Raw genomic sequence first — 16,206 nt, 5'->3', positions numbered from 1 at the left:
TTTCAGCATAATCCTATTCGTTTTCGCGCAATATACCCCGAATACCTGTATTGTATTTCAAACAGCAACTCGCACTGGTTATCATTGACAAATTAAGTAAAGTATATGGTTTAAATATTTTATATTTTTTTTATATATTAACGTATACCTACTTCTACACATAGGTAAACAGATGATTAGTGTGTTGGGTGCATACTTCGTCGTTTCGCAAATCCATATCCATCTCGCTTCTCTTATATTAAGTTACTGCGGTTTACTCGTTCGCCGCTAAACGGACTAACATAAGACCAATAATTAAATTCCGACGGATCGCCCAAAATGACCGGTGAAATATTACCTTTAACGACGCGTGAAAAACGGACTCATCCGTGTCGACTATAACATTATGATCGCCTATAATAGTGATTATTATAGTTTTATACCCCATAATATTATATCGACGGGGACTTGATCGAAATAAACGCACAAATTCCCACGTACATTTACGTACAATATAAATACGCATATATTTCATTGCGAATAAAACGTCGATATGACGTTTCGTATTATTCAAACACTGTACGGCGGCGGTTTCTATTTTTCGAAAACCGGAATTCATTATGTCCCGCGAGCGTTTCTCGTCGCACTGTACGACAGTGTACATTCGCGGCCGTTTTCGGTAAACCGGAACGGATATACCTCCTCTATACGTGCATAATAATAATAATAATAATGTACATTTCGTAATACCTATATATATATATATATATATACATGTACACACATACCGCGGCCGCCGCTGACGGATTTTTGGGGACGAATATATTTATTATGCGGCGATCTCGTATGACCTACGCGCATAATGCCCATTAAACACATTTTTAGTTTTTAAAAACGGTGTGCACCCCTTATGCAAAATTTTCTTCGGATGTACGCGCATATTGCAGTTACAACGCGGTACAGCGTATATACACGGTTGACGGTATACTCACATGCACGCACACAGACACACGCACTGACCGTGGGACAATGGGAGACGCCGCCGCCGCCGGGACGTAAATAAATCATACACAATGGACAACGGTCTCTCCTCATCGTCCAGCCCCGCGCGATCGTATACGCGCGCATTATAATAATATGGACTTGTACCTCGGCCGTTTTCCCCGTCGTCCGACGCACATACACTATGTGTACGTATAATGGTAGTAATGGTAATAATAAGACACTGACCGTTTTGTTGTCGCTTTGTGCTGCAGCTCCTCCGGGTCGGTCGTCGTCCGGCGCGGATATTTTCGCATATTGTATCGATTGGATTTTATTCAAATGACGGGCACCGCGATATAATACAGTAATACCTACATACACCCAGTGTTATACATAATAATAAAACATATTATTACTTCTTTACATCACACTCTTTCTCTCCCTCTCACCCTGTTTCCCGTTTTGCAGCAGCACTTACAGCATTTCCCAGGGTCCCGCGCAGGCTGCGATAACCAGTATTCCCGGCCGGGATAACCGCTACACCGACACTAAATTATAAAACATATAATACACTCGCATTATACCTAGTCCACTGTACGGGCGCGTTTAACATTTCAATAATAATATTATGTACGACACAAAGGTATATGACGCGCTTCGATTTTATTAAATCCGTTTTCCGTGACGGATCCGCGAACCGGTCGCACACGTTTTCGGACCCGTTCATCGTTGAGGTCTGGTCCGTTGCATCCCGCTGCACGAGAGTAGGTCGCAACGGTGCTTTTATCGGTCGCCGTGCCGCACCGCGAAAGTCAGCTAGTTGGCGACAAAACGTTTTTGTTTTCAATCGAATTTCCGGCATCGATTATACGGGGATTTCAGTCTGAAATTTTCAGATCGTTTTCGACAATAATAAAGCTGGTATGCAGACGGACGTCTTCGCGACCGTCGTCGTTTGTTACAATAGGACATTACTATATATTATTTCCGAAGTATCTGCGTCGTTACAACAATAATCAGTTATGTGGCTGACGTTATGTATACGATACTGAATGTCATATTATGTAAGACTATTGTCCGAGACCCTCGCGTTCAATTAATGAATAATAACTTCACGACTATGATGGCACGATGCGAATTTACACTACGAATAATGACAATATTCAGCAATACAATGCAAACATTTTGCAGTTTTGACCATTAATCGAACGCAAAAATGTCAAAGTGAGAAATCTCGTAGAGATGTACGTTATTGGCGGTCATTAACGAACGAAATCGAGTTTTAACATAGGAAAGCAAAAAAAAAAAAAAATGTTAATATTTGAAATGTTTCACTACAAAAAATACGATAATATGCTGACAGCTGACGATTTATACTTCCGTAGATCCCGCCTTGTCGTCTCTACATCATTATATATTATCACAGTGCAATCGTCGATTTTAATTTAACACGATAATAATATTACGACCGTCGCGCGTCGAGGATCTATACAATTTACAGACACACCGCACATGCCGACAATTTCACGTTTATAATCGTGTTTAATTGCTGTATACATAATATATTATAGTCATCAATTGAGTAACGTCCAATGTGTCGTATTGCACATGTTGTGTATTACAATATTATATTATGCGCAATAGACTCCTAAATTGAACCAATAATATCAAAATCGAACATTTGATAATATTATATTGTACGCTAACCTTTCGAGTGTGTATCGCAGAACACGTAAATATATAATAATATGATCGTGCGTTACGTTTATTTAAGTTTGATAATCGATAAAAACGTCGTACCAAAATAAAGAATCATAAAAATCATATAATTGCTTCCAAAGGCTTACTATAATATAACAATGTCCTTGACGTATGTTAATAGTACGCCGTTATACAATCGAATTCAGTGATTTAATAAGAAAAAAGTGTTTAACGGATCTTGTCACGATATTGTTGCTATAAGTACACACTACACAACTACACAATATTATAAAACTATTTATTACGTTATTATGTTTCGAGAATCGTGTATAATACGTATATTATAAAAAGGTATTGTCACACGACGGAAACGTTTTGAATGCCCGTGAATATTGATAGACTTGTGTGGTTTGATATATATTATAATTATTATATAACTATATGTATTTTTTAAAAGTCCTGGCGATGTCGTTATTGTTGGGTTTTAATTAAATCAACTATAGCCGTTTAAATGACATTGATTAAAAACAAGCACACACCAACTTAGCTGCACGTGGCTCACTGGCCGACATCAATAATAAAGTGCTTCGAATATTTAAATAGGTGCCCACTAAACTAACGATATAAGTTCTAAGTTATGTTAGTAATTAGTTATAATATTATACTTATTTGATTGCGGCCAATTCGGCAAAAAAAAAAAAAAAAAAACATTAAGCCATTGTACCAACTCAAGTATAATATAATATGGTAAATACGCTCACTACAATTTAGTAAATTTGTTTGACAATTATAATTATTATAACAATACCTGTTATTTGTATACTAAATGCAGGTAAACTGATGTATATTTCTGAAATACTGATAAAATGTATCATACTTTGCACATGATCAAACTAAGAAAATTAAATTATTTGTAACTTTATAAGTTGATGTAGTTATAGTTGTTGTGGGTGCTGCACAAACCATAAATTATACGCATTGAACTGAATTAAATGAATTTCCGTGTTTCTGTTTATATAAAACGCTAAGTATAAAAGAGTTAAATTCTCGAATAATTAAACGTTAGTGTACCTATACAGGTATTTGAAGTTAAAGAGAGAGAAAAGTGATGCATTTTTAAACAATAGTCGATTCTTCCTTAACACAGTTTAAACTATTTTCGAATCAGTTTAATCTGTATAAAATAACAATCCAAACGCCCATATAAATTAATTTCTTCCGATGTGATATGATTTCTTTCAAGAGCAAAAATTATTATAATAATACCTCATCGTGATGACGTACTAGCGGAGGGCTAGCTAAAAGTAGGTATGTGCCGTGAAGCTATATAATAAACAAACGGACAGTTAGCAACAGCAGCAACAACACGTCACAATATCATTATTGTATACGTATTTTTATAGAATCGTAAACCTGTTTTTTACCCTTCGCGGCGCAGACACGCTAAACGCACGAATTCTTCACAGTCACTGATCTTTCTTAATGCCTCGCGGGATTCCTTTTTACTTTCGGATTGCCCAACGGACCCATGTTTCGGTGGACACAGTCAATGCGAACGTATATTGTCGGCATTCAAAATCTGCGCGTCCGTTCAATAAAATAACATGATAATACTGCGACACAATGCTGCTATATAAACTGTACTGTACGCGCGTGCGGGTAAGACGGACGGAGAGGAGCGCATCGGATATTTATTATATAATATATGTTTACCGTACAGAATATCATGTTTTCGGAAAACGATTTTATTATACTTTTTACTCGCGTAAACGGCCGTAATCGGCCGTGTCTCGAGCGGTCCTTATTCACACGCGGCGCCTTCTCGACCCGCTGCACAGTCGACTGGTCGACTGAGATATACAATTTTATTATTGTCATTGTAATACACTGCACGTTACCTGTATAATATGTATATAACTTTGCATGGTATATTATTATACTCGCGACAACATAATCATATCGTAAGCTGCAATCGTTTACCGCGTCTTCGTGTCGTGACGTTTAAAAATTTCGAGATTTTAGAACCGCGATGGCGCCCCTCTGAAATCTCGTTTTAGTTATTATTAATAGCGCATTTATTTCCGATGAAATGAGAAATAATTATCGTACGGCACAATAACTTTTTAAACAAAAGTTATCTCTGAAAACTCGAAAAATATTTCAAGTTTTAAAATCGTTAAAATATAATTCACGATGTAGATAATATATATAACATTAAACGATAGTAACGAGACAAAACATCTCATAATGTTTACAGGCATTATCATATTGTTTGTCGTATAATAAAAGAAAAGCACAATACTTTTTTCAGTCGTATTGTGTTTTTCAAATTTCTCAATACGAATTAGTTACACTCCAAAACGTTTACCGTTAAGAATTAAGATTCACAGTGTTGATAAAAACTATAACGTTTTTGGTGTAAGGAAGTTTCCGTTTTCCGCCAAAAGTGACCGTTGTCTTAATTAGAATGTATAACAGACTACATTCATTTTTCACCTAAAGTGATAAGAATTAATTCATGAGTTCCGTGTTCATCGATACGAAAACAAATATTTTTTTCTATAGATTTCTCGAATGTTATGAAATATAATATTGTATTCAAGGACGGTATTGGTGAAAAACAAACACGTACGTCCGTCATTTGACGGCATATTATACACAATGATATAGAAAAATGCTGACCTCAAACGCGTATATGTTCTTTAATATGCATATTATTCTTTTGTGTATTCGTTTGTGTGTGTGTGTGTGTGTGTGTGTCCATATTACTATTGTTTATTCTGTTTATACATTTTTTGTTTGAATTTTACCTGCCCCTAAAACATAAAAATGTTATTGACTAAAGGGAGCCGCTAGAACGCGATGTTAAACACCCGTCCGAGTGGGTACCAATTGTATAGACTAACAGTGATAGGAATTTTTCACAATCCACTGCGTCTTATCGGAAGACCTTTAAATTATAAATAAACCTACGCAAGTCGTCTATTAATAAAACAGAATTTTTACAATCACACAAACCCACACTTTATAATTTATATTTTAATACTTTTTTTATGTTACTCAATATCTAAGATACAAACAAAAATAATTGTTTTTATGTAAAATTGCTACTTTGAAGTAGGTAAATGACGTGTAATATTTACATAATATACATCAATACACGAACTCCATGAAACGTCTTATTGGCATTAATCCAATAAAAATACAATTTATATATTCACCAACGATTGGATAAGAATATTAGGTACTGAAAAAAATGTATGCTAGTGAATATTATATACTATTTATTAAATAAGTTGCATTCAGGAACATTCCGCAATACACCTTATGCAAAAATAAACAACCTAAATAATTGAGAAGGAATATGAAATATATACACAATACATATAATATAATAATTTTAGTATTTTCAAAATTGCATAAGTGCCTACATATTATTATTTATTATATCTACTTGTTGGGAAATTCTATAAATCAAGACAAATGATAAATCTACAGTAAATAATATTACCAATTCATAGTTCTATTGCTATTTCATTCTTCAGAAAGTGACAAAAACATGGTACCTAACTTATTACTTAAAAATAATAATTGATGGTTAATGCTGAGTATTTTATAAAATCATCATTAATTTTTTGAAAACTACTGATGAAATAATATTATTACTTCTATAATAGTCTTTTTTTTTTTTAAAAAAAATCTAAAGACATGACATTTTAACCGGAGCCATACATATCGAATAAACTGAAAAATGTTATCAGATAAATCGTTTTTATATTGTTATGAAAAATTATTTTTCAAAAAATGGTTTCGTCCATCGAGACGATCATATTGCTCGCGTATCAAATAATAATATATTGTCGTAACTCTGCCTCGACCCTGTCCTGGGTACTTTAATTTATGGCCAACCAAAACAAATACTCGTCAAATAATATTAAATAATATAATACTTATATACAGCAATTAATATTAAAATATTGACCTTGGCGATTTTAACATCGATGCACGCGTTATAAAACGTCTACGAGTAATTAATGACGAGTGATAGGTACCGCATAAAAAAAAAAAAACAACAAAAATAAGAACCGTTTGGATTATTTTGTAGTAGTGTGACGGGAAAAAAAGCAGGTTACTAACGTTATTATTTTCGCGCTACACAGCCGGAATGGCGTAAGTACACCAAAATATAATAGAGTGAAATACCATTATTAGTAATATTAATTTGTATCATTATAATTATCGTATGACGTGGCCAAAGCCGGCGGAATGTTGTGCTGTGCAGGCTGCGGCGGCGGTGGAATAAACCCGGGACCCCTAAAACAAATAACTGCTCGCAGACCCGCAAAGTCACCCTCTGCAGTTTACCGCGCGAAAACGACGACGTCGCCGTGTTGACAAATTCATTTTAGCGCGAGTCCCGCATGAATATTATTTTAAAACCATCAGACGGAACGTATATATTATTGTTTACTCGGTAAAGTATATTGTTTATAAATCGGAAATCGCGCCGCCGTTACACGTGTATAATATGTACATATATACATCATATAAATACTCGAACTCAACGTATCGTTCAAACACGCGGAAGCTTCCGCCACGGCAATATCGTATTATTACCTATATATACACCGTGTACGTGATCGTTAAGCATCGTTGTACTGTTTGTTTTTATGTCAAACTCGCGCCACAGATCGAATTGAAAACTTTCCGTCGCGCCGTGTGTAGATTTAAATGCGTTTTCGTACACAACAAAACGAGATGTATTGTTGGTAATATTTAGATGCACGCGCATATCACACTGTTCGGTAGATCAATAGGTATTTTATATTATATTGCGAATATATTGTATATTTATGTATGCTAAATCCAAAATCACCATGCAGTTCAAAAATATATCTTTTGTAACGACACACAGGTGTCAATGGTGTCAAGATTTAGCCGGCCCATCAGAAAAAATGTTTGAGTATCAACTGAAAATTTTTTTAAATTATTTATTTTTATATGTTTATAGAAACAGTACAACAGATATGTCAAGCAATTAGTCGATGTCTTGACTTACGCCGTTTTAGCTAATACGAATATCGCGAAAAAAACTGAAACCGAAATGCACTCATAATTATACAAATATAATATACCAACTTTTTTATGTCTACGGACGATACATCAACACTAAATTGTATCCCGATTAGTGATTTCTAAGATTTATTGATCCAAAAAACCGACACGCGACGTTAAATGTTTTAGTAAGCATTTTTAACTCAGTAACACGATAATACATCGTAATTGAAATACTGAAATCACTATGGAGTTGGTTGCAGACAATAAACGCGGAATACGATAAATAATTTAAACAATAAATCAGTATAATACAGGCGGAAAACAGTGTAATGGTAATTACAAGACAGATAGTTCCCCGCAATAGCCGTACAATGTCATCACAATATTAAGGTACGAGTAGCGATTTCACAAGTCTGTTATAGAATAATTATTAATAAAGTCCGCGAGTCTTTCGCCGACCTCCTATATGGGTATAATAGGTTCACACCATTCGCCCGACGACGGTTTTAGCGATGGTTTCTGCACACGTTTGCGTTGGGTCGTCGACCGTCGCCGCCCCGGCATCGTTATACACACACGCAGTTACGAAACGTCTGACGTACGACTTAACGGGTGGTACGATACCGTAGTACAGTGAAGTATACGTTATATTGATATTGTCATAACGCGTTCAATTCGCACGCATTATATACGTGTATATACGATTGTCCAAGACGTATTGCAGGCGATTGTGAAGACGGTCGTCGCGGGGACACAAAAGCGCGACATTCTTGGCGAGAGCTAACCGACCGCGGCGGCGGTGGCGGCGTGAGAAAACGATTAATTACCGTTGTCGTTGTTGTTATTATTATTATTATTATTATGCGAGGCACGCCGTGTGCGAGAGAGGATTAATAATTAATAATAATAACAACACTGCGATACGATATATATATATATGTGTGTGTACACCGGTATAAACGGCACTTCTGTAAATCTATATACATACATTATTATAATATCTGCACGCGTGACGTGTGTGTGTCGGTGGTGGACAGACGGCGGAGGCGGCGGCGGCTTCACGATGATTTATTTGGCGCGCGGGCGTAGGGTAGTTTAGCCGCGCAAAGATATACTTGTGCATTGCGTAATTTATGGACTAAACTCGCGACCGACAACCGCACAGGGTCCTCGTCGTCCGTTTTCGCGTCGTAAGCGAATGTAGTAGTGTACAATAACACCGTCCTATATCTATATTTATTAAAGTGTATGTGTGTGTGTGTGTGTGTGTGTATGATTATAATATATATATATAATAACGTAAAACGAGTACAACAACAACAACAACTGCACTCGCCTGAACTCGACTTGGCGGTCGCCGCAGTCCTCTCCCCTAATTTATTCAACGGCCAGAAGAATTAATGGCCATTCCGATCTCGGCCGATTTTGATACGATATAAGTACCCACAGCATTTTAAACAATTTTGAGGTACCTCGAGTACGGCGTTTCGGCTAAACCTTTAATCATAAAATATGTACAATTGTAATGCACTAATGTGTATATACTAATGTGTACATGTGTGTGTATTTACATTGAATAACGTGTCGGAATGTAATATAAAATAACACTGCAGTTTTCTCGTACGATCGCAAGTCACAATTAATAATGTCTAGGTCGGCACGGTACACAACTGAAATCGACCTAAAATATTTATTTTGACATCACAACGCAAGACATGCAAACTATGCAAGCCGGTAATATAGCCGTCACAGTACAAACCAAACAAATACAATATTATAATTTACGATAGGTAAAATATACTGCGCGTATAATATAAAACATTATTTTTCATTTATACTTTATTTTATGATTTTAGTTCATAAGGTTTAGAAAAAAAAATCGATTTCTCTTTTATGTGTATTATTATAATTATTATTTTCTTCGCCACATCCACACCAGTCGACTACCTGACAATAACTGTGAACGCGTGTGACAGCCGGAGTTCCGTCATAAATGATATTATTATTATATCGGGGTAGCAGCCGTGGTCTATATCTACTTATTAGGTATACTCCGGGCCGTCTAAGCTAATAAAATCCACGGAACCGTTCATAACCCGATATTATAATACTACACTTATTACGTACCTACACTGCCACCACTACACATAAATATATATGTATGTATACTCCTACCACCACGGCTGCGGCAGTGTGTGGCCACGGGAAATCACACAGGCGACCGCATCATTTCCCCAGGGTATGTATAAAACCCAAGTGACCTTCGGCTATATCGCAAATCCAATCTGGACCCCATATCCCAGGCGTAACTTGATTAAGGCCACAGAGAAGTCAAATTAAAAAAAATAAAGAGAGATAGAGCAGAGACAGAGACAGAGACAGACGGCGCAGTATTATTTGTTCGTTCTTCTTTTATTCGTTTTTATTCACCGCACTCTTTTTTTGCCTTTTTTTCTTTTTTGTTTGCCCCGGAGCTGTACAAATAATGCGACAGTCAATATGGTACTGTAGATATGTGTATATATGGTGTGGAATACTCTCACAGACACAATATATAAAAACGTTAAAATCCGTTTTTTAACACATCAGAAACAAAAAAAAAAGCTTATACCTTTTAAACACATCTAAATGGAGCTGCATATACACGTGCACCGTATCGCAAAATTATGATCCATTTATTATTTATAATACATACTATTTTTCACGCAAAACCGCGATGATACACGAATTCACTTAAATCGGTAAACGTACACATTGTCATATTATCGTTGGACTTGTCTAAAAAAGCTGTAATTCTGTAGATAATATTGTATTTAAGAGTTTAATATACATGTGGACTCTAAAGTCATATTGAAGTATTCTATATATAGTACACTTGTGATTATGTTTCTGAGATTATGCAGTAAGAAACACTTTTTCTTGTTTGTCGAAATCATATAGCAACATATAACTATAATATTTTTGTGTATAAGCACTACGAGTATTATTAAAAGTAATAATTACCAATAATGCCTGCTGGGTAAAAATATAGTAGTAGGTATCTCTAACACATAATACAAATATAATTAAAACTGCTGTTGTTAACTAGAAAGTGATCTACTTGAGTTTACATACATAATTTCTTAAGTTTTTATTTTATTTTTTTACATAATTTGATGTCATTACAAAATAATATTTTTACAATTTTTTATACAAAAAAAACCTACAAATAACTGTATAGGTTCACCACTTCTCAAAATCTAAAATATATGCTGTTATTAAAAAAGTAACAACTTAAAAAGAAAAATTATAAAATATGAATTTTTTAAGAAATATTGTTTTGTATTAATATTTAATATTATTTAAAGTATAAAAAGTTAAAAGTTACGAAATAATGAGTTTAGACACTATATTATGTACATCAACAGCATAATATATATTACTAATATAAGTTATACCTATTATAGTATTGTGAACACGTTGATTTATAGATACAACCACCAGGGAGGGATTTACATAATAAAAGAACACTTGTTCACGCGCTCGGCACTTCGGAATTTACCGCGTATTGACGTAATCAAATATATATATTATAACGGTTAAGTCCAAACAGGACTAACGCGTTTCATATATTTTTAACTTTTAATAGATATTAATATATATGATATATAATGTGACTATGTGAGTAAGAGTACTACAAGTGTCTGTAGAATGTACAGATAATATCTTGACTATGCCAAAAAAAAAATCTCATACAATATGACTACGATTTGCTGTAATAATATATTAAATTAACTATTATTATTATTATCATCATCATTATTATATTATATTATTACCGTCATCGCGAGTATAACATTCGTCGTTGACCGACACGAATACTGTGCGACGATGGTTTAGGCGCTCTGTAGGACAGGCGGCGCGAACGAACGAACGATACCGCGGACGATGGAACGTCTGATTGACAGCACAATAGCACCGTAGTTGTCCGTGTTTTGGAGACGTGTATCCAAATAACATTATATATATATAGATATATAGACGACACAAATTTACGCGTATATATATTACGTTGTGTATACCGTGTATATAGGTATTACAATGTATTATATCATATATGAAATGGGTGTTCGGCCGAATGATTAGTGTTATGTTGAGGCCTGTTGATTAATGGGACCCGTTGCCGCTGCTGCAGTTGTTGCTCGCTAGCTCAATATGACTCTCGACGAGTGTCTTATGGGACGAGGAATGCGCGCATACCGCCGACCGCGAGTAAAACCTCTCTTATAGTCAGCTTGGTGACGGCGAGCTACATAATGTAAATAATAACATAGTGCATATCATTCTCTCTCTCTCTCTCTCGCTGTAAATATAAATATGTATATATACATAATGTACACACACGCTATAATATAAAATATAGTAATATACTCAAGTTAAACACGTACAATTTCCGGACTCCCGTGCGTTTTGCATGCTCACGTGAGTGCCGAGTACCACCATCAAAGAGACACATTTAAATACGTTGTACACGTATTGTGTGGATTATATTTATGTATTAGAATGTATCTTTATACAACCGCGATTTGGAAAAAAATAAAATAAAAATGCTAAAAACAAGTCGTGTGCGTTTAAAATTTTGGGCACGCGTAAAAACTCGTTTCATACCGCAAGGGACTAATATGAGTGTTAAAATTAAATCGAAAATCGTCTTCGGTGTAACGTTTCTTTATTTTGATGTGCCTTGTTCTTTTAATACAAAAGTTTACATCTGTCGAAGAAAAATAAAAACGACGAAACGACAGGGGAATAGTATAATAAACAAATAAACAAGAAAAACTTCGCTCGTTTTTTAATTTTTTTTTTTATAGAATTCCGATTTAAAAGCGTTTCTGTTTCACATTAGATTTTATCAATGACAATCTTAAAAATTATTTTTCTGTAGCTTTTATGCAAATTATTTTTTCACATTACTAGTCAGGAATATTATGGGGGTAAGTTTTAGTCAAAAAAACAACAGATATATTTTATCAATTATTAATATAATATCATGAAAACAGGAAGATAAATTATAAATTATAATGTTTATAAATTGCTTTTATTGTTGCTCGTCAACATTATGGTAAATATACATTATACAATATATACAAAAAAATTTAAACGAGTACATCATCATGTTGGTTCCTACTTTAAAATACATATACCATAACCTAAAACCCCATGATATTGCCTATGTAAATCGAATAACCAAATAAATTCGATCGATGTAAAAAAATCAAAACTATAATAAGTACTAATAGTAGTGAATAACATGTAATATAATACACAGTAAATAACATTCAATACAAATCTATACCCATTTTCATTTCGCATTTGAATACGAATATTATAGGTACTACAAAATATTGCTCGTAGTCAATTGTTTTTTAAAAAAAAAAAAAAAAAATACTGCCCGATGGCCCGCGGGGGTCGTATAACGTTGCAGTGGTTGCCCCACATCTGTCATTGATGCAATACTATTGTCCGATTGCGAGATTTCGAGTGCCTAAGACACAAGGGTGCACCGATATATGGGGGTACGCATCTGCCACAGGATCTCGCCCTTAGGCTATGCATATACACGATGGCGTGTTACATGTAGGTCGAAATCGACGGGGAGCAGATTGAACTCGGTAATTAGTATTGAAACCGTACAGGTTGTTTTTCATCGTCGACGAGTTTCGCAATACACATGCGTTGTATATAGGGTTCGAACCAATAAAGTCGTTAAAGTGTCACTGTATGTCTATATGGTAGAAAATAAAGAATAGTTACCTGCTGAGAACGATTATTCTAGGGGCTCCTCTATTATAAGTGCGCTTTGAATAAAGCCGCAGTAAAAATGTGTGTACGCAATGAAATGAAATCGAAAATCAATAGAATACTCTGATTACTGAATAGACATGGTTTTATATCATAGCTGTATCAAATACTCTGAAATCGGTTTCAATCGCTATTATGAGCTAGCAACAATTATGACACCATAGTAAAAACATTATATTGTACTGTTCATCATTACGCATACAATAATATCTATTCAAACCCATGGAAATTATTGTAAAAAAATCCTAGAAAATATTTCATCAATCCTATCTATAGCTCGTAAATTATTCAAAATATATCTTTATTAATAATTATTAGTTTTTACGTGAACATCACGCGTATCCCAACTTATCCACAGTAATTAATTATTTATTATCTACTCGGTTAAGTTTTTATCAACAATAATGCATTCAAACAAATTATCCACAAAAATAATAAAATATTTCGTTTAAATCGATAAGAACCTATTATGAGAAGTGAAACTGGACGCAAAGATTAAACATAATACGACAGCTGTATAAAATGATGCATAAACTACTAAATAAATCAATAATTCAATTTCAAACGATTAAAAACTATTCAAAAACCATATGGGAGACCTTTTTGGCCTTGCACCGACACGTCTTCGTTACTATAAAGTTATTGATTAATGACTTTTATCTGTCTAAAGATACGTAAACGACTTAGATACGAAGGGATTAGGCGGAACGAACAATGCTATAACAATAGATATGGTAATATGTGTGCGCCAAAGGGCATCGGCGTATTCGTGTACGTTTCTATAAAATACATCCTTACATCCTGTAAATAGATAAAATAAAATAAATGTAATTATTAAGATTAAATAATTGTACAATTGAATGTAAAGAACGTGTTTTATCTTATATTATGCATATTATGTAATAAATACACTTTATAGTTAAATTTATAAATATACGAACAAAAAAAAAAAAAATACAAAATAGTATTCGTTTTTATATGATTATTTAATACTGTAACATATTAATACCAATAATAATGACTCTGTTATTTACTAATAATTTCAGAGAACTAATTAATTTGGACGCAATGAAAAATAAAACATTATGAGAGATTGAGAATAATAATATCATAAAATATATGATATATTACAAATAGGTACTATAATCTAGATTTTAGTCATAAATCTACATAATGTTTGCGTAGCGCTGAGAATAAAATTTAAAAAACCGCCAAATCGTTCACGGTTTTCTGTGTAGTTGGAGAAATAATACGAGTGATAATATTTAAACAAATAAAATTACATTATCGCACTGGCTTTGATCGGTTAAAGACCGAACTCGGCATTGTGATTTATTATGAATATTAACACAATATAGATGTTATCGACACGTACAACTCTTTCAATAAAAATACCATTCTTTTAGTATTAAACAAATCCATACGGTGGTTTGGAAAGTGGCACGTTCTCATCCCAGCAAACCACAGTGCAATTGTGTAAACAAATACTGTTCTTGGTATATTATGGTCACCATCAATCATCTGTTATAGATTTAAGAAGATGAATTTATTAATTTAATTTATACACCGCAATCAAATAATAATTAATTCGTTAATTTATTGGTTCGTCTTAAAAAATATATATTTAGGTTAAAACCTATAGAGTATAGACGAATAACGTCTGGCTTACAATCTGCAGCATTCGAGAGTGTCGGAAACATCAAAAACAGTCTAAAAATAAAAGAACATATCATGATAAAATATTGGAAGACTGAAAGAATATAATCCCAATACTATATACGAGTATTCAGCATCCAAATAAAGAATATTAAAAATAATTAACTCGAAAACGTCAATCGACGTATTACTTTAATTTATAATTTGTGATTCATTTTTTTTATATGTATAAAAAAACCATTATATACGATTATGGCATGTCGATTGATGATTATTTTAAATACACTATCCATTTATATAAATTTGAGACTTTTTAAATTATTGTCGTATAACAAGAGCAATCGAAGAAAAAGATTAATTACTATTTTATCTCTTAAAATACTATACCAGAGATTTTGTTTTCATCAATTGTAATTTATGAATCTAATTATTATATTAACTATATATTAAATGCATATACCTAACTATTATTATTGTAAAATATTATAGATATTGTGTTATTAAGTAATTCCATTTTAGATTTATGTTTTTTTTTTTTTTTTAATTGTAAAACATATTTTTTTTGGTATGACGTATGATGAAACATTTGACTTAATTAGTATTTATTTTTAAGAGGTCAGAAGTAGAAAATATATCCTAGTGTTTTTGGGATAACTGGAAAACCAAAAAAGAAAATGGGATAAAGTAGTATTTTAATTTTCCACTTTTAAATCAATACCACGTGTATCTGACATTATTTATATTATGGTCATACACATCTATGTATCCAAATGTCGGAGTGAACTGATGCATTAACAATATAATTTTAGAAAACAATTATACATATAATGATACATATTTATTTGTACATAATAATATTGTCATAAAATATATGAAAATATCTAGTTTTAAGGAATGATATGTATTGATACAATAATACACGTTGTATGTATTATACGCGGACAGATTGTGTGAATAAACGCTAAAAATTAAAATACGTTGAATTCG

This window comes from Rhopalosiphum maidis, chromosome 2 (assembly GCF_003676215.2).
Source record: "Rhopalosiphum maidis isolate BTI-1 chromosome 2, ASM367621v3, whole genome shotgun sequence".
In the NCBI taxonomy this organism is placed as follows: Eukaryota; Metazoa; Arthropoda; class Insecta; order Hemiptera; family Aphididae; genus Rhopalosiphum; species Rhopalosiphum maidis.
The sequence above is the reverse complement of the archived record's forward strand: the minus strand, read 5'-3'. Positions refer to the sequence as shown.